Source organism: Periplaneta americana, chromosome 1 (genome assembly GCF_040183065.1).
Source record: "Periplaneta americana isolate PAMFEO1 chromosome 1, P.americana_PAMFEO1_priV1, whole genome shotgun sequence".
NCBI classification, from domain to species: Eukaryota; Metazoa; Arthropoda; class Insecta; order Blattodea; family Blattidae; genus Periplaneta; species Periplaneta americana.
The window spans coordinates 209,699,746-209,723,278 of record NC_091117.1 but is presented as its reverse complement, the minus strand read 5'-3'; the positions used below and the strand labels follow the sequence as shown (position 1 = coordinate 209,723,278).

The following is a 23,533-nucleotide window of genomic DNA, read 5'->3' as shown; positions in this document are numbered from 1 at the left end:
GTAGTGTGTTTGAAACTCTTAAGCCAAAATTAATAAAATAATTTTTTGGTCTTAAAATTGGCTCTGATTTTCTTCTTGATATTTTTTCCTACTTAAATGTTAATTCATTAATGTTAAAGCAGTTTAAAGTAAACGACTTTAACTGTGAAACTCAAATCCAATGCGCTTATGAACTGTATTAGATAGAGTAAGTTACTTTTGTTAATAATAACTAGTAATAGGTACTTACAGTTAGAATGATGTATTGTGAGGTACTAAATTGCAGGCTCAACTTTTTTCACTCATTACTTGATCATCTGCTTAAATTTAGTGATTTTCTAGCTGTTATTTTCACTTCAATACTGACAACAGTTCCTCCAATACAGACATTATCACTCATTACTTGATCACCTGCTTAAATTTAATGATTTTGTAGCCGCTAGTTCACTTCTCTATTAACAACAGTTATTCGAATATAGACATTATCACTCATTACTTTATCACCTGCTTAAATGTAGTGATTTTCTAGCTGTTATGTTCACTTCACTATTGACAACAGTTCCTCAAATACAGACATTATCACTCATTACTTGATCACCTGCTTAAATTTAATGATTTTCTAGCTGCTAGGTTCACTTCTCTACTAACAACAGTTCTTCGAATATAGACATTATCACTCATTACTTTATCACCTGCTTAAATGTAGTGATTTTCTATCTGTTAGGTTCACTTCAATACTGACAACATTGCCTCGAATACAGACATTATCACTCATTACTTTATCACCTGCTTAAATGTAGTGATTTTCTAGCTGTTATTTTCACTTCAATACTGACAACAGTTCCTCCAATACAGACATTATCACTCATTACTTGATCACCTGCTTAAATTTAATGATTTTGTAGCCGTTAGTTCACTTCTCTATTAACAACAGTTATTCGAATATAGACATTATCACTCATTACTTTATCACCTGCTTAAATGTAGTGATTTTCTAGCTGTTATGTTCACTTCACTATTGACAACAGTTCCTCAAATACAGACATTATCACTCATTACTTGATCACCTGCTTAAATTTAATGATTTTCTAGCTGCTAGGTTCACTTCTCTACTAACAACAGTTCTTCGAATATAGACATTATCACTCATTACTTTATCACCTGCTTAAATGTAGTGATTTTCTATCTGTTAGGTTCACTTCAATACTGACAACATTGCCTCGAATACAGACATTATCACTCATTACTTGATCACCTTCTTAAATTTAATGATTTTCTAGCTGCTAGGTTCACTTCTCTACTAACAACAGTTTCTCAAATACAGATATTATCACGATAGTTATTTTGTAACTGTTTGAGATGTTTTACAAACAAGCTATTGTAAGAAACTGAATTCACTGATTGGTATTGTATATCAGGTACATATTTTATATCGCGATTATATATATATATATATATTTTTTATTCAATGCCACCAGGTTGTCTTTTCGACATTTCTGGTCTTCTCTCCTGGCCGTGGCTTAATTGTAACCCACTTCTGAGGTTGGGGCGCCTGGAAGGCGGAGTTACATTACCCCGATGATGTGATAGGATGATTATGATAATGTAGTGCCAGGAGAGGTCTTAAATCTAAACTTAACCTAAATTCCAGACCATGGACGAACACAGGAATAATCCCCTTTAAGGAAAAATTCCTGTGCTCTAACCGGGAATCGAACCCGAGACCTCATGAACTATAGCCAGAAGCTCTGACCACTAGACCATGAGGCTGGTTATATCGCGATTATAATAAAATACATTGCATAAATATAATTATTATAATGTAATGTAGTGTTAGGAAAAAAAAAAACTTTTTTTTAAGCCATCTTTGATCACCATATATTGTTTTGAGTATAATACATAATAATTCTGATTATCTCTGTTTTCAGTATTGCGAATTTAGAGAAAAATTAATAAATTACAACAGATAGGGCTACTCTGTAAATGAAATATCCTTTAGGAGAAAGTTTGAATTAGGTACTTGTATCTGTACTTAACTCAGGAAGTAATTTATGACTGTAAGTCATATTCATAAGTATGTACACATTTTGTACGATACAACATTTCCGTAGATGATAAATTTAATTATAATCCTACTATAATCGCGACGTTGTTATTCCCGGCGTGACTCCTCCTCTTTGCTTACGTCTTAGGAAATGAAGGCTTTATAAAGTCTAGGTAGGTAGTATCGTTCGCCATTTTTGTTCTTTCGTTGCCGAGCTGCCATACGAGGAATCTATTTGCCACACTGTTAAACATTATCATGTCGTAGCTCCTATGATAATAAATCAAATGCACTGTAATTCAGCAAATAATTGAGCGGCACATAACATCTTCGTGTGCTTTCTGCGAACGCCAACGAAAGAGCCAAAATGGCGGGCGATTATATTAAGTATTTATCGAGTCTTAAGAAATGAATGTGCCTTCATCAGTGAATCACAAGACGCACACATTTAAATGTAGCCGACCTGCAACGCGATTGGCTGCCGGAAATTAGAGCGACAGGACTATAGTTAGAAATATCCTGAAAGACCAGTGAAGAAACTACTAAATCAGACTGACCCAGATCTATTTAGGTCTAGTTCATGATGATTGATGATAGTGATGATGATGACAAATTTCTTTAACATGGATGTTTTGAAGTCACTAGTCACATAAGAAATAGAATTATGGCATGAAGTCATTAGAACTGATTTCGAGTAAATCATTCTTTTGTCCCTCGCTCCAGATAAAGACCCATTAATTTTTTAGTAAGAATAGTTATATTTTGTGTTCATAATTTCCATAACCATTACTCTTAGATATTGAATATGAACAAAATTCAACCAGTAGTGTAAAAAAATTGCTATACCCAGAGAGTATACCAGAAATGCTTTTTTCAGTCTTAGGGATGCTAAAAATGCGTGTTTGTTCGTGAAAATCTCAAAATTAATTTTTTTTACATTACAATAATTCTTCTATATTTTGTATAAAGAAGTAAAAAATATAAGTCACATTACTATTTCCTGAGATTTTTTGCTCTGACTTATTTGCTTTGATACTTATTGTGTACTCAAGCATGTCTCTCTCAGATCAGTGCATAAAAATTGTAGATAACTGTCATTGTAGATGATGTCCATAATGTATCATAGATGATGGTTCGACGTTACATTAAGATGTGGAGGTGGTTAATGGGGAAGTAATAGTTGTTAAAAATGTCCATCTTTGCTTGTTTAGCTTCCAAGAACCAACTTATACTTTGTTAGTAGTATATATAATAATGTAAACCTCCTGACATTTTAGGCGTTCTGGAAAGAATATATGGGCTATTCCATATGAAATCGATCAGTCAAAAACCTCGCATTTTTTTAATACTCTAATTTTTTCCCTATTTATACAAGGTGCTGAGGACAGTGCATTTTAAAAAATATACTATCGAAAGTCAAACGGTTTTCGTACTATTGAGCAACAAATTTAGCATATTTTAGAAAAACAAGCCTCTTTCAGCGCTCAGAACTCTGGAACCATTTGCTGCAGAACATTGAACGGGAGCTCATTTTGAAGCTGACATTTGGTAGGTTATGATAAGAAGTAATCCTTATTTTTATTGTATACATAGACACAGATAATCTGATTTTACTTGCTTTTAGGCTTTTTGCCCGTTTGTAAAAATGTAAAAAAAATTGAGAAAAACCTTGCATTATTAAGAGGGATTCGGCATTGTTTGCTTAGTGTCACGGCAATAAGTTTCGGGGGTATTAAATAAATTATTTTCACACGCCTAGACTTGAACGGTGCAGTACCGCATGCACTGGCCGAGAGCCGAAGATAAGCGAGCGTTGGGCGTCATTTTACTCCTGTGTTTATGAAAACTTGTGATAAAGCTAGCCCAGCTATGTGCTACTAGACGAAACATCACGTGTTTGTCTCCTGACCTTGCTTGTCTCGGCTAAATCCCGCCTCACAGTCAGCTGATTACTTCACGTGCGTACTATTTATTTTCTTTATTTGATATTTTCAATACTTTCTTATCAACGGTGCACCAGTAAAAAATATGTGTTTATTTGTACTTTCAATGCGGAATCTAACCATATATTTTTAAAATATTTTTTCGTGGGCAAAGGTGTCTTAATTAAGAAAAATCTAAATTTCTCCATTTTCATAAAAAGTAAGAAAAGCTGTTTACATGTCAATATAAACTTTAATTTCTCAGCATCAAAATAAACCATGATTTTGATCATGGGGTGAAAGGGTTTTGGAGCCAGAACAGTTTAAAGTTGCTAATTTTATGAAAATACGATAAATTTAAATATTTTAAATTTAAACACTATGAAGTTCTGATGCCTCAAACTTTGCACAAAGCATTGTATCACAGTTGTCTACGGACAGAAAAAGTTTCCTTGTATTTAGAAATTGCAAGGTCAATTTTCTCTGTATTTTGGTCGATTTGAGATGGAATAGCCCGTAGACTGTAGAGTAGTCTGTTTAAAAGTTTCGAAACATTTCTGAGCAGGGCAGTGGCCCCAGCCCTATGCAATGGCAGACATTCTCCTCCATGAGAGCATAGCTTTATCCACTTGCAGTCTATCATGAGTGAGATTTCATTGGAGTTGGCGAGTGTTGTGTTGTGAGTCAGAAGTCATTAGGAAGCACAGCTAGCAATGTGCAATGGTGAGATATTCACTTTGTCGTCATATATTGATGTTGGAGACGTACATCAAGTGTAGAAAGGAAATGTTTGAGAACTACATTCCAAGACAGCTCCTATTTCATGAAGTTTTTCTTTCGAAAGCACATGATATTTTCGTTTTCTTTTCTGATCAGGCATAGAACCTGTTTTATTAAACTTATCCACTAACTTTAATATTGATTTCCGTATTGGAACTGGGTTGCACTTGTCTATAAATGTTTGTTTTGTTCTGCCACGCAATTTTCTGCACTTGACTTACGTTTTCAAGATGAATATACGATTGCCCAGTAATAGCTCACCATCTTACAATAATGTTTAGGTGAGGGGTTTGTACTTTTTCCATTGCTGGTTGTCGCAATCAAAAAATTAAGACAACGTTTCGAAGCTATTCTGTATGACAGTCATACAGTCATACAGAATAGCTGTATGTAACGATCCCAACAGTAGGTTTTTTCCTTTCTCTCCTTCCTTCCACCTGAAGACGAAGGGAGAACCACCCTTCGAAACGTTGTGTCTTAATTTTTTGATTGTGACAACTAGCAATGAAAAAAGTCCAAACCCCTCACCTAAACATTAATGATCCACCATTGCTTTCCAACCCCTCATTTAGACCAACATTGTACAATAATACTATATTCTCTAATAAAATCTAATTCACAATTGCACAATACAGCTGTCTTATTCCAATGAAATCACACTCACGATTGACTGCAGGCTGGAAGAGCATTATGTTTTCATGGAGGGGAATGCTATAGTCCCGCCGCTCTAATTTCCTGCAGCCAATCGCGTTGCAGGTCGGCTAAATTTAAACGTGTGCGTCTTGTGAAGACGTTATTCATTTCTTAAGGCTTGATAAATACTTAATATAATCGCCCGCCATTTTCGCTCTTTCCTTGGTGTTCGTAGAAAGCACACGAAGACGTTATTTGCCGCTCAATTATTTGCTGAATTACAGTGCATTTGATTTATTATCATAGGAGCTACGACATGATAATGTTTAACGGTGTGGCAAATAGATTCCTCATATGGTAGCTCTGCAACGAAAGAACAAAAATGGCGAACGATAGTACCTACCTAGACTTTATAAAGCCTTCACTTCCTAAGACGTAAGCAAAGAGGAGGAGTTACGCCAGGAATAACAGCATCGCGACTATAATGATTGCGTGGAATATTGGTAGCCGACCAGCTGAACAGTATTTTGGTACTTGTAAACTGCCCACACTCTGTAGTAATTAAAATTGTGAGATGTCGAACAAATAAGCCAAGAGAATTTTAAAATTCTTCTTATTCTTCATCTATTAATTAATTCATTCATTCATTCATAGTTTTCTGCCTTGTCATTAGTGTCTGCATACAATCCATATACAGTACCTGGCCACATTATTAGGCTCATTCACATTTTAAAAATAGCTGCCACGGTGGTCTCGCAGCTAGAGTGCTGGGCTTATAATCCTGTGGATCCGGGTTCGATCCCTGGCATGCCTCCAATTTATAACTTGTGTTGGGCAAACCCATGGTCCAGGTAAGACAAGGATTTTCTCCAGGAAGCTCCGGTTCCCTGTGGTATCCCAGCAAATCTCCATAATGATCTCATTGCGGGTGTAGAGTAGACCAGCCTCCTATGGCGTACCTTGGGCAAAAACTCTGTTGGTAAATTGGTCTACATAACTGGCTTCATATGGGTGAATGATATAAGATATAAGTCAAGCACCCACTATTGGTTAAGAAAAAAAAATTTAAAAATACATTGTTACTAGTGGCTTGTGCAGCAAATGCTGCAAACTAAATTCATTAGACGTTCAAATAAACATTTTTCAGATTTATTTTCAATGAAGAATACCAGACATTCTGAAAGTTATTTGCTTCCATAATAAAGAAAGATACTCTCTCTCGAGCCAATACTGAAGAGAACCACGCATATAAATATCTACACCTCACCGCCATTAAATATATGAAAAAGACCCAACCCCACTTGATTAATAACTATAAAAATATTTGCAGTTATGTATTGCATTCATGTTACTTGATATTTATGAGTACAGAAATCACAAATCTTTACTTTTTACGAGAATATTAATTTCAAAACTCTTTGGCTTAGAGATCTTCTTCCTCTTCTTTTATTATTTTTTTTATTTTTAATAATATTATCTTACGTAAGTTTTATAGCTTTCAGTAACATATACTATATATACTATATAGTCGCCACTCAGTAAAATATAGAAATCAAAATCTAATTTAAGTTATTCTCTACATCCACCTATATAACCCCAAAACGTTTCACTTTTATATCATCAGTATAACATTAATATGTATAATTAATGAAAAATAGTCACATCATGGCATTAACTACAATAATATTTCATTTCTAATGGTAATAATGTCATCAAACCACCTCAAGTTTTGTAGTTTTTAATATCCAATACACAGCTGTACCCAGAAAATTACACACCACAGAATCGAACCTGTAAATTATTTTTAGTAAGTTAAGTTTTTAATAAGCAATTTAATTTGAGCTCTAAATATGTCAGCATTCTTGCAGATCATGGCCTTCATGTAATATTGTTTACTGTAGTGTGTGTTTTGTTTTATTCTGAAATGCAATTAGCTAGTTCTCAAAACTGACGACAGATGGATTTTGGAAAATAGGAAAATTATGTTGAAAAATTGATATTTCAATGAAAACTACTATTTTTTCTGAAAAACTTTGAGTTCCAAGCTTCAAAATGAGGGGTCATTTATTAAAATCCGTTCAGCCGTTTTCCCTTAATTTCCATTACCAGTTCAACATTCAAAAATACAACCATGTTGTCTTCGTTTAATTTTCGGAACATATCTTGAACAAAGTTAAATTTTCAGTGAGTGGAATGAAAGAAAATGACATATTTTATGTCCATGTCAAATTTTCATTTCATCAAGATCCTATTTTCGCTAAAATTATTTCCATAGCTCTATGTAGTGTACTTCAAATATAGGACTGTTTTATCTACTAGACACAGAACTTGAATTGGGTTTCGAAATAGTTTTTTTATTGCAATATACTGTTTCACATTCTCCTTTTCACGAATTCCTGTACATTTTGAATTGAGTTCAAATCTGTTCAATTGTCAGGCGCTGTGAAAAGATGAATGTAACTGTTGTTTAATTCTTTCAACTTTTAAAGGCAAATTTACCAACATATGAATTAGGTCTAAAAGCACAAAAATATATATATATTTATATACAGGATGAACACGAAGTCTTTCTCTGATTATAAACATTTGTTACTGAAGAAAAACTACGCTAGATACAGGGATGCGGTTTTCAGCAAATGACACTTCAACTTAGAAAGTTTTTATGCATACACTTCAACATGTGCTCTATTTGTTGCCCAGAGAACATCTAATCGATACCCGATTTCATGTCATGTTTTCACCAACATTTTGCTTTTCCGACCTCCAAATTCGAACATTGTGCCTGTTGACCTTTCTTTGAAGTGCGAAAGATTGATTGCCTCTTCAAAAAACAAACTGGCATAAGGTAGTCGCTGTGTTCAATTCGTTCCAGAATGTCTGCAGCAAATGCATATGGCAGCAAAGGTTGCATGATTTACATTTTATATGCATGAAACTAGGCTGTTTGTGCAAAATTTTAACCACAATACTCTTGAGGTATGTCAACTCCATTTGCGGTATGATGTGTCAGTCTTTTCAGCTTTCAAAAGCTAGCTGTGTGCAGAACATCAATAATCTCTTATGTCACTCTAGATGAATTTTATTTAATTTTCTTTCTTTTTTTACTTTTTTATTATTTTATTATATTCTATTTTGTTATATTCTTCCTTACGTTTTCCATATTAACCATTTGTACTAAATGAGTTGCTTTTGTTATATTCCAATGTATTTTACTTCCTTTTTTTTTATTATGGTATTATTTTCATGTTGTTTAGTGTTGATTTTATTATGCTATTATTATTATTTATTTTTTTTTGTAATATGTTAGTATTCTGTTCTGTAACTTTTTTGTTAAATTTTAACTGCTTGTATACTTTGTGACCTGGTAGAGTGTAAGAGAAGGCCCAATGGTCTTAACTCTGCTAGTGTAAATAAAGAACTATTATTATTATTATTATTATTATTATTATTATTATTATTACTTACTTACTTACAAATGGCTTTTGAGGAACCCGAAGGTTCATTGCCGCCCTCACATAAGCCCACCAGCGGTCCCTATCCTATGCAAGATTAATCCAGTCTCTATCATCATACCCCACCTCCCTCAAATCCATTTTAATATTATCCTCCCATCTACGTCTCGGCCTCCCTAAAGGTCTTTTTCCCTCCGGTCTCCCAACTAACACTCTTTATGCATTTCTGGATTCGCCCTTATGTGCTACATGCCCTGCCCATCTCAGACGTCTGGATTTAATGTTCCTAATTATTATTATTATTATTATTATTATTATTATTATTATTATTAGGTGAAACTTGGACTCTCACTTTGAGAGAGGAACATAGGTTAAGGGTGTTTGAGAATAAGGTGCTTAGGAAAAAATATTTGGGGCTAAGAGGGATGAAGTTACAGGAGAATGGAGGAAGTTACACAACACAGAACTGCACGCATTGTATTCTTCGTCTGACATAATTAGGAATATTAAATCCAGACGTTTGAGATGGCCAGGGCATGTAGCACGTATGGGCGAATCCAGAATGCATATAGAGTGTTAGTTGGGAGGCCAGAGGGAAAAAGACCTTTAGGGAGGCTGAGACGTAAATGGGAAGATAATATTGAAATAGATTTGAGGGAGGTGGGATATGATGATAGAGAATGGATTAATCTTGCTCAAGATAGACCAATGGCGGGCTTATGTGAGGGCGGCAATGAACCTCCGGGTTCCTTAAAAGCCAGTAAGTAAGTAAGTCACTCTAGGCCTACCACTTGTCTGGTTTCCAATACTGTCAGTTTTTTTTAAACTTTACATACCACCCTTTGATAGTTTTCACATATGATGGATATCGTCCATACTCCCTCTAGAAGTCTTACTGAACTGTAATGGGCTACCGTACCTCATTTCGTGTTATAAAATGCACTGACCTTTTTCCTGCATAGGCGCCATTTCGATACTGAACTGTACTGTACTGCAGTGTTTTTTTTTTATATTTTATTGGGTTATTTTATGACGCTGTATCAACATCTAGGTTATTTAGCGTCTGAATGATATGAAGGTGATAATGCCAGTGAACTGAGTCCGGGGTCCAGCACCGAAAGTTACCCAGCATTTGCTCGTATTGGGTTGAGGGAAAACCCCGGAAAAAACCTCAACCAGGTAACTTGTGCCGACCGGGATTCGAACCTGGGCCACCTGGTTTCGCAGCCAGACACGCTGACCATTACTCCACAGGTGTGGACTACTGCAGTGTTACATGTAAGGAAATAAAACTATGAATCGGACAATATAATGCCGCAACTTTCATTTTTCTATCTAAAATAGTTTTTGAGTTACAATTGTTCATAATCGGGGAAAGACATTGTGTTCACTGTGTGTGGGGGGGGGGGGGGGATTGTTTGTGTTTGTGTTTTTTTTTAATCCTTGAATAATAAAATCCAATGTGCATTATTTTACTGTGATTTTACCCATACGCATTGCACATGCACACACACACACCTCTCTCACTCCTCTCTTCCCCTCACCTCTCTCTAAAATGCTGAAAAAAAGCTTTAAGTCTCTGCAATGAGTTTTCTATGCTAAAAAATAATAATACTTGATATTGACATTAACTTTCTCTTTTTGTATTGTCGTTAGCAGGCTGCATGTTCTATTTAAATGCTCTTCTGCAAACAAGCATAAAAGAAGAATACTTGAAATGCATAGGCAGCTATGTATACCTTTTTATTTTACTTGTTTCTGGTTTTAACAATACGTTGTGTTGTTGTTGTTATCTAATGCTGGGCTTTGGCAATGAAGCCATTAGCGTTCTTGCTCTCCAATATTTCTCTGTGGTGGATCCATCAGGTAGAACTTCACAGGTTTGTAGATGATCTTCAGTCATTTCTTCTTCTTTGTTGCATAGAGGGCAATTTGGATTTGTGTAAATTCCTATTTTATTCAAGTGTTTGGCCAAATAATCGTGTTCTGTAAGCAGTCTGAATTTTGCTACTGCAGATTTACGTGGGATTTCTGGAATAATTTCTGTTTTTTTTTATTAAAATATTCCATTTTTTATCTTTGGCTTTGGTACATAGTGCTTGGTTTTGCTTGATTTTATATTTATTTTTAATTAGTCTTTTGATGGATGTAAAAGGTAGGCTTGTATTTGTATTCTGAATTAAATTGGATCCTTTTTGGCAAGAAAGTCAGCAATATTTTAACAATATTTAAAGCTGGGTTAGGGGCTAATTTTGAGTATGATCTAAAGAGAATTATTGCCTTATCAACTTAAGACAATTCGGTTTAATAATAAGTATTTTATCAATAGGTTTTTCTGTTCTGGTTTTTTTTTCATTTGTATTGTGATAAATCACGCAGCTGAACTAAAATATTCCAGTGATCGTAAGTTTTCACCAACACATGTCATTAACTTTCTCTTTTTGTATTGTCGTTAGCAGGATGCATGTTCTATTTAAATGCTCTTCTGCAAACAAACATAAAAGAAGAATACTTGAAATGCATAGGCAGCTATGTATATCTTTTTATTTTATTTGTTTCTGGTTTTAACAATACTTTGTGTTGTTGTTATCTAATGCTGGGCTTTGGCAACGAAGCCATTAGCGTTCTTGCTCTCCAATATTTCTCTGTGGTGGATCCATCAGGTAGAACTTCACAGGTTTGTAGATGATCTTCAGTCATTTCTTCTTCTTTGTTGCATAGAGGGCAATTTGGATTTGTGTAAATTCCTATTTTATTCAAGTGTTTGGCCAAATAATCGTGTTCTGTAAGCAGTCTGAATTTTGCTACTGCAGATTTACGTGGGATTTCTGGAATAATTTCTGTTTTTTTTTATTAAAATATTCCATTTTTTATCTTTGGCTTTGGTACATAGTGCTTGGTTTTGCTTGATTTTATATTTAATTTTAATTAGTCTTTTGATGGATGTAAAAGGTAGGCTTGTATTTGTATTCTGAATTAAATTGGATCCTTTTTTGGCAAGAAAGTCAGCAATATTTTAACAATATTTAAAGCTGGGTTAGGGGCTAATTTTGAGTATGATCTAAAGAGAATTATTGCCTTATCAACTTAAGACAATTCGGTTTAATAATAAGTATTTTATCAATAGGTTTTTTTGTTCTGGTTTTTTTTCATTTGTACTGTGATAAATCACGCAGCTGAACTAAAATATTCCAGTGATCGTAAGTTTTCACCAACACATGAAGCATATATCCTTCATGTCACTTGCAATACTGTATCAACCTTTCACAGTATTTTTGTGTTACATCTTTTTCAAGTGTAATTTAATTTAGAATATGCAAGTTTATGACAGAATCTGAAATTGGAATCTCTTATTTCATGCAATAATGCATTTGACAATGTGATATTACAATTTAAATTAACATATTAGTAGTGTATTATTTTAAAATATAATTACAAGAGAAGAAATATTAACAAAAATACGTAGGTTTTTAAAAGCAGTTAAATTAGATAAGTACCTGGAAAAATTACTCTTCTTGATTAAGGAGTTTTGTTAATCTGTATGATTGAGTCAGATAGCTTTACATTTAATAGTATTTGTAGGTATATTTTAATAATTTTTACATGTATTTGTCATGATTTCGTCATTTTAAGAGATAAAATCTTTTGAAAGTCTTTAGAGATTTTTTATAATAATTTTCCCTTCTCTTTTGTGATTCGTAATTCTCTTAATGTAAGGGATAACTTCAAGAAGTTAAATTGTTCTAAGTACAGTTGATTCTGTGTTATAAGTACTTCGTAATGTATAAGATATACATTTTTGCACCACAGTTACTATTTTAAAATATTATGAAACTAAAAATCATAAACTGGAATCCATGTTCTGTTAAATTTGATAAAATACAGAATACTATAATATAGCTCATGTACTTGTAAAATTTCATCATACTGTTGATTTCACAATGTTTGAAATATGCAAGCATGCACCTGCACAGTTATTGTTATGCAATAATTCTTATTTATATTTTATATGTGAAAGTGTGCATCTTATACACATGAAAGACATTATTTTTATTGTTGAAACATTCAGATCTGTTATTTTTATAGTGAAGTCATATACTCCTATGAAAGCTGTCGTATTATATTCTGTACTTTAACAGTGATTGCATCTTACATTGATAACATTGAAGTTTTACATTCATTTATTTAGAGCCTTCGAGTTCCTATCATTTTTAGTATACATATACAAATAAAAGTGGTTGTTGAATTTATGTTTCATTACAACTATACAGTGCTATTTAGTTGTATTTTATATGATTTTCTGATGTCCTTGTATGACATTTCGATATTCTTAAATACAATTTATATCAAATAAGATTCTTGGTGCTTATTAATATATTTTATTATCAGTTATGGAAAAAAGTACGTCAGAAACTTCATTAAGATTGAGCTTGTGATCTTCAGATTTAATTTGTGTGTTTTAGAATTATGATATTTAAGGGGAGAGGATGGTATTTTTTGTTGAAAAATGAGTAAATTAAAAAAAAAAAAATTTTTTTTTCTTTAAAATACTCTGTGATATGTGTGGAATGCATAGCATAATATTTTGTGGGTATTTGTGCGCTTATCAGGTTTTGAGACGCCATTTTTAAACTTCCTGCGTTATGGATTTTTAAATCACTCGCCCCCTTTTATTGTTGTTTCCGGTAAATTAAATTTTCCAAAAAAAAAAAAAAATTTTCTTTAAAATACTCTTTGATATGTGTGGAATGCATTGCATAGCATTTCATGGGTATTTATGCCCTTATCAGATGTTGAGACGCCATTTTTAAACTTCCTGCGCTATGGAGTTTTAAATCACTCGCCCCCTTTTATCGGTTTACGGTAACTTCATTTTTTTGCTACATTGCCAGATAAAAATGGATATAATTTCTGAACTATTAAAGATATATGCATGAAATTTAGAACACACATTCTTTAGACTATTAGGAAACTTTTCTCTGTAACAAAATTTTGTTAATTGATTTCATTTTAAAACTACATCCGTTTGTTTGCAAGAAAGGAATTCAGAAAAGTGTTATTACATTTTAATTGTTTATTTTACAAACGTAGGGACTAATATCAAAATTCTGTTACAGACAGTTTGTAGAACATGCTTTTGCAAGTACATTGCAAAAAACTTGATGACTCTACCTTTAAAAATGGTTAGATATATCAATTTTAGAAAAATCCTGCATTGGGTATATTTTTTTAAATCTGGGCCCCCAAATAATTTTTTTTTTTTTTTGAAAATATTTATTTTTGGTTGAGTTGCAACAGCTATGAGCTCTCTACATACAAAAAAAGAATATTTTACACCAAATAGGAAAAAAGTTATAAAAATTACCATGCTCTCCCCTTAAAATATGTTTAAGCATCAACATCAATTGAAATATATTTTAACCTATGAAAGTGATTGTATGAACACTACTATTTTTTTATTCACATATACTTGAGTTAACAAGATCGTGTTAAAAGACGGAATAAATGTCATGTGTAAGACCATAAAGAGTTTTGCTAAAGCATACTTCTGTTATTCTGAAGTCATGTAATACTAAGCATCAGAAAGTAGAATAACATATTCAGTATGTTTTCAAATTGCCACACTTTTGTTTATTCTGTCCTTTGCGATACTTTATCATATGTAATAATAATAATGAACAAGTGTAGATCTTAGAATGGCTTTTATAGCTGTAATGTGCTATTTTTGCTACGGTTTATTAATATTTTATGGATTATATTGATTCCTGAGTTACTAGAAACATCAACAGTATTTCCTAAACTGTACCTGTATAAGCATTAAGCCTACTCCTTTACTTAGTTTTGAAACTCAAATAATGTAGGAAGATAAGAATACTTCGTTGTAACACTATTTTAAAAATAAACGTCAAGTTACATGACTTTGTCCTGCAGCTTATGTTTTGCATTCTTTAAAACCTTGAACCTAAAAGAGGTTATTCCAATCCTGTTTGTGCTATTTCAGTGTGCATTTCCTTTATGATATTTCATATGCTGTCATCTTCGCCTCTCTCTCTTTTTCTTATAGAAAAAGTACGCTTTATATTTTGTGAAAAAAAAATATTCTGGATGTTACAGCATCACGATGCCTGTTTACTTGATGTCTAAAATGTTTTCATCAGAAAGATACTGAGTTATTATACATTATGGCAGTATACAAAACAAACATATTAAATTCATTAATATGTCACATCAACGGACGTTTATACGTCACCAACATCGTAAGATGAAGATTACATTTGTAAAGTTTCTTCCCATCCATAAGCAGTGCTGACTAGATCCGACGCCATGGACAGTACTCTATAATAGAGTCGCCAGTATGAAAGGATGATTCCAGAGCCTTTGGCGTGAGACGATCTTGATAGCTCAGTGGTAGAGCGCCTGACCGGAGTACAGGAAGTCGCAGGTTCGAATCCCGCTCGAGGTTGTGAAATTTTTCTTTCATACCATGGCATGATTGTGACTATAATAGTATTTAAATTCATAAACATATTAAAGTAATTGTTACACAAAATGCCAGATTTATTAATTCAAACTTCGATTCTAAGTTCAATGAAGTAAATTTGAAACTTCCTTGGTAAAGAAAACTGTATTTTTGACCAAATGTTTATTTAAATTTCAGTTCAAAATGAATCAAAGTCACATGTTCATTGCCAAGGAAAAAGATTGACATGCAATTTAAGCATAATAATATTTAATTTTTAGTTATTTTCAGATAAAATATACATTGAGAGGAACACATTTGTTTTCCTGAGTTCATATGTTAGAATAAATATCCAAGATCTCGTAACTTTCATAATCTCCTTGTAATACGTCTTAGGAATGAAGAGTGAAGCTTTTATTTTAACATACATGTTATACATATGTTGTTGAGCTAAGTACATTATTTCACATTTGTGTACACATGAAAGAATTTATGCACAACTTTTCATATTTCAGTTGTACACAAGGGTAAGTTATTGTTCAATAAAACTAATTTTTAACACACCCTATTTAAAAGAAAAGTCAGGTCAGTCGTAAGTTAGATATATACACTTGAAACTGAGGAAAATATTCTGCAGTAAAAAAAAACACTACTATTGTGCATACTAGCAATTACACATAGTGGAAAATAAACGAACTATAACTTTTGAAATGTTAGTGACATTTATGAAATACACTTAACTTTCTGATGACTATGTTGATGACACTATAACTTTTGAAATGTTAGTGACATTTATGAAATACACTTAACTTTCTGATGACTATGTTGATGATACTGTAACTTTTGAAATGTTAGTGACATTTATGAAATACACTTAACTTTCTGATGACTATGTTGATGATACTGTAACTTTTGAAATGTTAGTGACATTTATGAAATACACTTAACTTTCTGATGACTATGTTGATGATACTGTAACTTTTGAAATGTTAGTGACATTTATGAAATACACTTAACTTTCTGATGATTATGTTGATGATACTGTAACTTTTGAAATGTTAGTGACATTTATGAAATACACTTAACTTTCTGATGACTCTGTTGATGATGCTATAACTTTTGAAATGTTAGTGACATTTATGAAATACACTTAACTTTCTGATGACTATGTTGATGATACTATAACTTTTGAAATGTTAGTGACATTTATGAAATACACTTAACTTTCTGATGACTATGTTGATGATACTATAACTTTGGAAATGTTAGTGACATTTATGAAATACACTTAACTTTCTGATGACTATGTTGATGATACTGTAACTTTTGAAATGTTAGTGACATTTATGAAATACACTTAACTTTCTGATGACTATGTTGATGATACTGTAACTTTTGAAATGTTAGTGACATTTATGAAATACACTTAACTTTCTGATGACTATGTTGATGATACTGTAACTTTTGAAATGTTAGTGACATTTATGAAATAACTTAACTTTCTGATGACTATGTTGATGATACTGTAACTTTTGAAATGTTAGTGACATTTATGAAATACACTTAACTTTCTGATGACTATGTTGATGATACTGTAACTTTTGAAATGTTAGTGACATTTATGAAATAACTTAACTTTCTGATGACTATGTTGATGATACTGTAACTTTTGAAATGTTAGTGACATTTATGAAATACACTTAACTTTCTGATGACTATGTTGATGATACTATAACTTTTGAAATGTTAGTGACATTTATGAAATACACTTAACTTTCTGATGACTATGTTGATGATACTATAACTTTGGAAATGTTAGTGACATTTATGAAATACACTTAACTTTCTGATGACTATGTTGATGATACTGTAACTTTTGAAATGTTAGTGACATTTATGAAATACACTTAACTTTCTGATGACTATGTTGATGATACTGTAACTTTTGAAATGTTAGTGACATTTATGAAATACACTTAACTTTCTGATGACTATGTTGATGATACTGTAACTTTTGAAATGTTAGTGACATTTATGAAATAACTTAACTTTCTGATGACTATGTTGATGATACTGTAACTTTTGAAATGTTAGTGACATTTGTGAAATACACTTTCTGATGACTATGTTGATGTTACTGTAACTTTTGAAATGTTAGTGACATTTATGAAATACACTTAACTTTCTGATGACTATGTTGCTGATACTGTAACTTTTGAAATGTTAGTGACATTTGTGAAATACACTTAACTTTCTGATGACTATGTTGATGTTTCCAACCATGCATCATCTGAATGGTAGTGAGTTGATATATATTTGTTGTGAAACTAGTTCCCACCTATCTTATAATTTTATTGATTAATATTTAAATCGTAGAATGTTTAATTTTTATATTTTGATTTTAATAATAGCGAAACAATTGTTTTCCACTGTTTAAAATCGTTTAAAAGATTTGTTACAAACTCGCAGAATTTAAAGGATACAGTTCAGTGTATATTATGGAAAATTAAGACATCTCCCCTTCCCCCTCACTGCATACTCATTACTTTTGTTAGTATTGTTTTTCACACATTAAACAATTTATTTTAATTGAGCCAGAAAAGCTGTAAATTGTTAGCATCCTCAGAAGAAAATACAAAATGTATTAAGCAGCAAGAGACAGCCGGCAGATATTCACTTGTTTATATTTTTATTACAAAGTACGTTCAGCAGTGGATTGATTGTTAATGCACTTACGATTTCATTCTCGATTTACTTTTGTGAGTTACTGTATATTCTTGTGTGTTACTGGAATCTTTTTATTTCAATTGTAATTTGATGTAACTTTTATTATGAATGATTCAGTTGGATTCATTTTTTAGTGAATATTAATTTTAATCAAAATGAATTTAACGTGCATTCTTTCACAAGAATAATGTAATTCCTTATTTGCTGAAGTTATGTTTGTAAATGATATTCTCTGGTCAGTTATTTAATATGTCAGGACAAATCTCAGAGATTACAATTTTGTTTGCTAATTTTCAGCAGTCATTATATTGGAAATGTAAGATTTCAAGTACAACATACAGGACAAGATTATGTTTTCTCTTTCCATTACATATTTTGTACATTTATTTATTTATTTTTAAATTGTGATATACGAATAGGGTTGCCAACCCTCCCGTATTTCCTGGGATCTCCTGTATTTGTCCCTAATTTTTAACAGTCTCCTGGCTCCCGTATTTTTCTTCTCTTCATGCATCGTAATAATTTATGCGATGAATTTTGTTGTTCAAGAGATGCATTAAAATGTGCAGTTTTCATAGAACATAATGCTTGCCAGAAATGGGTTTTAGTGTTTACCCGTTTCAAATCAAACAGTGTTAATGTTATACATTTGGAAAAACTGGCTAGTTTTGTTCTAAGCACACTAAGTAGTAATTCTCATACAAATATAGTGTTTCATCTCATGAACAATAATTGAACACATGTTCAAAATAAGAGCACGAAACATCTAATCAAATCAGAACTGCAAACTGCAGTTGACTTCAACTATTACACGAGACAAAATCTGTCTCAAAATATTCTTAATTTAAGCATAGCTGCCGAGGTGTAGAATAAAGTTGTTTTCCAGTAAGTGAACCGAATAATTTGTCTATTTTATATGTGAAACTTTGTCGATTCATTAGTCTCCCGTATTTTCTTAAAAAAGTTGGCAACCCTACATACAAATATTCCATATACAGTAAATGTTATGTAATAGGCCGAATAAAGTTGTATTTTATGATTTGACAAATTTATTCTTAATTACTTAGTGCAGAGAAGAGGAAATAATTATAAAATTACGTAATTATAAGTTACGTATATCATCGTCATCACTACCACCACTATAATCATCATCAACATCAGACATCACTGGCAGCAATATCAGAGCTACTGTTTGTATGATGTTTTGAGGGACTCAATTGGCTGTAATCGTATTTCGATACAATTGTTTTGAAATTTATATGAAATGAATTTGAATGTTATAAATTGACGTGTATGTATTATTTTTATAATGAATAACATGTTGTATCTTTAAAGATTTAGAACATTACATACATAATTAATTATTCAATTATTTTCCATTATTATATCATGAGCTGGTCCTTCATTAAGATTTTTTCAATGCCTGGCAATTTGTTGTGGAGTTACACATTAATGAATGAGTTGCATCTTCCTTCAGTTCACAACAAAAGAGTGAGGAGAGAGACAGTTATACTGTTAAGCAATGGAGTGATCTTCTGATTCTTTTATTTTATACTTTCAGTTCAAATAAATGCCGTGTAAGTCGCATATGTCTCCTCATTGTACATCTTACTGTATAGTTGTCTTACGCAAATATATATTACATCAATGGTATACGCACAGGATGTGTAAGGAGACTCAAGCCCTTCCCCCCCAAGAAAAAGGAAGGGAGAAAGAAGAAAGCTTTTTAATGTCTTGACGTGTCTGTATCTGTTATTGTGGAAAGTGTGTGCTCTTTGAAAGATGTGAATGGCTTTAAAAAAAAAAAAAAGTTCGAACTTTCGGTAATGTTCGAAGCTCTGTAACTTTTATTTGGAGGATGTTTGGTAGCTCCAACCTTTCCAGCCAGCCAATCACATCTCAGTGAGACAAGCTGTACTTCTCAAACCATTCATGCTTCACATAAGCATGCAGCTGTACAATTTAATGTTCCTGTTTGGCCCTGATTATACAGTAAATAGCCTCTCACAAACTGTGTTTCTGGGTGCACCACTGTATTACATTGTGTAAACTTGGTGGAATGGACGCCTGCATAGCTGCAGTTACAAGAAAATAATTTGCGTTGTGGTATTTGTGAAAGATTATTAAAAATCTCCAAATAAATTTGCCACTTTCGATATATCTTCAAAATGGATGAATTCAGGTTTGTGCCAGATTATTTATTTTGATCCCTTTATGGCGAAAATAACAAAAAATCTTGATTTCGCCTATATTTTTATACATAACATTTATTGCTTTTTGCTAAACATTTGTTTTTATTTAAAAATGGAAACATCACATATTCATTATATATGAGGTCTCGCCTACCTCATTGAATATTACAAGACTACTATGAAGTAGCCAATGTGTATTATCACCATTTAATTCGAGAAAAATTCGTTCCGGCACCGAGAATCAAACCCGGGACCTCTCAGCTCTACGCGCTGAGTGCTCTTTCCAACTGAGCTATGCCGGGACACAATCCACCATGCGAACTCCTCTTGTAATGTTTTACTACCTGCACTTTAGACAATGAAAGTCATACATGCAGGAGCGCATATTTAAATGACTTTATGGCCATATTCAGCCTCAGTTTGTGACAACTGCTAACAGTTAATACATCACATATTCATTATATATGAGGTCTCGCCTACCTCATTGAATATTACACGACTACTATGAAGTAGCCAATGTGTATTATCACCATAGCATAGCTCAGTTGGAAAGAGCACTCAGCGCGTAGAGCTGAGAGGTCCCGGGTTCGATTCCCAGTGCCGGAACGAATTTTTCTCGAATTAAATGGTGATAATAAAAGTGGAAAATTAAATGTTTAGAACTGATTTGAGTAAATAATTTTGGCTAAGGGGTTAAAATGCGTTACTGGTACCATGATATTTTATATTTATATTTTGAGCCCCATTGTGATCTAGTGGCTATAGTGCAGAACTTTCAATCCCATGGATCCGAGTTCAGTCCTCAGCATATCCCGAATTTATAACTTGTGTTGGGCAAGTCCGTGGTTCAGGTAACAGGAGATTTCTCCAGGAGCTCCAGTTCCTCTGTGGCTTCCCAACAAATCTCCATCTCATCTCGTCGCAGGTGTAGTGTAGACCGTTCTGCTATGGTGCACCCTGGACAACGACACTGTCTACACAACTGGCTTCATGTGGGTGAATGACAGAGAGTCAAGTACCCGCCATTAGTTTTAAAAATCATATTTTATAGATAAATTGACTCAGACGCATTAATTATAGACAAACTCCATCCAAAAGTTGGGATGAGGAGTGGAAAGAGCCTTACAAAGATGAATTAACAAAGAAATATACCAAAATTATTTTATGTTTATCAGTAGTGCTAGGAATGTGTGTTTCTTAGAATCTCATAATCTGTTTTTAGCATAATAGTACATTATGCAATGAGCCTATAATGGTAGTAATTAAGACGCAAGTATGTTTGTTTATGAAACGAGCGCGAGTTTCATAATTTTCATACGAGCGTCTTAATTACCCTTATAGGCAAGTTTCATACGACTTTTTATGGTGACCATATTTCTAACTTGAAATTATTCAAAATTAGATCATGTTATGGTTATGTGCGAACTGACCTGAATTGTGAGATGTGCGCAGACGCAAAAGTATTGATTTTTTTCCGAGGCCGAATGTCATTGACCTTGATAGAGAATAAGATGAACATTAGTCTGATATGACCTGGAAATTGATTTGGAATTGAAAAACGAGGTGACAAATTGAATTTATTTGAATATTATTTACAATTAACGCTAATTATTATAGTAACAGAACATAACCTTCTGCGACAGTATTGGATTTCCAGCCTCCGTGACTTTTCGTTAATTGTCTTTCGATTGCATATCCGAGAATAATCGATACTTGTGGTTTTATAATGGTACAAAGGTGACTTGTCATTGGCTGAGCACCTGAACTTTAATGAATAGGTGTACTTTAGTGAGGTGCATTAAAGGGCTACTACCAGATGTATAATTACTACATTTCGGCATGGTCGAGCATAAAGTACATAATGATTTACATATTGAAAAAGTGAGGAAATCTCAGTTGTAATATAACTGAATTTCTCAACATTGACACTAAAATTTTTCATAACTAAATTGTTCATGGTCAGAGCTCAGTAAAGGAATTATTACATTTCAGCATGTGGAATATGAAAAGCTATTTATTTTTTAAATCATAACTAAGCACTATTTCGACAATGAACTTAAACATTGATTTATCAATACTAATTTCTATTTCCTTTAGAATACAACGATGAGATGGGAAATGAAAGCTGATTTTCATAAGTATAACTGTTCACTGATTACAGTTTTGTTGTGTGCTGAAGAGGGTTGGTTCAGTTTCCAGTTTTATGAAGATCATGCTATTTCAGTGCTGAAAATTAAGGTTTATGTTATTTGTTTCTAAACAATGTCTGTTTATGAAAGAACGTATAGGTGTGGTTGGGATTGGTTGATAGATACTGAGTTTTCCAGTCTAAACAACGTGTTATCGAGTATAAATTTATGTTATAAGAAAATATTTCTTAAATATAAAAATTGAACCTGTGTTCAAATATTATAATTATCTTTCATAACATATGTTCTTAATTCTCTGAAAGACATCTTGACAAAGTGTGTCAGGGGACGAACAATTTTATTGATCCATTTTGAATCTTGCATACACTACTTTTAACACTTGAATATAATTATTTGATTAACTAGTGGACTTACTCGTGTTAATTATGTAAGATTTGTGCGGCTTACAGCTGTTTCTGTGCTTCATGCACCATCCTCAGAGCCTACTAGATCACAGCGTCATCTCGAATTTCTCTGCCTGTTATGTGGGTGTGTTTGATTGTTGAAAGGTGTTGAAGAGTCGAGTCAAATAGTGTATGTGTACTGAAATTGATCTGTGTGTTGAGAATTTGATCGGGGTATGTTTTAGTGTGTTTGTATATTTCGTATTGTTCTAGTGTGTTGAGTTTTTGGTTCTTGGGTTGTATGTGTAGGACTTCCATGTCCGCATTTATGTTATTGTATGTATGGTTAGCATTGGTTATGTGATCGGCGTATGTAGATGTAGTGTGTCCTCTGGTTATTGCTTTAATGTGTTCTTTGTAGCGTATACAAACTCACATGTAATAGTTGCGATAACTTCTACATAGGACAGACAGGCAGATCATTCCAAACACGCTACAAAGAACACATTAAAGCAATAACCAGAGGACACAATACATCTACATACACCGATCACATAACCAATGCTAACCATACATACAGTAACATAAATGCGGACATGGAAATCCTACACATACAACCCAAGAACCAAAAACTCAACACACTAGAACAATACGAAATATACAAACACACTTAAACACACCCCGATCAAATTCTCAACACACAGATCAATTTCAGTACACACACACTATTTGACTCCTCTCTTCAACACCTTTCAACAATCAAACACACCCACATAACAGGCAGAGAAGTTCGAGATGACGCGGTGATCTA

At 32.9% G+C, this 23,533-nt stretch overlaps 1 protein-coding gene across 1 annotated transcript in view; it reads left to right on the top strand.

Annotated features, from left to right (window-relative positions):
* Positions 1-23,533, top strand: part of LOC138707242 (protein split ends-like) — a 99,099-nt gene that overhangs the window by 39,598 nt on the left and 35,968 nt on the right. The window lies entirely within an intron of this gene.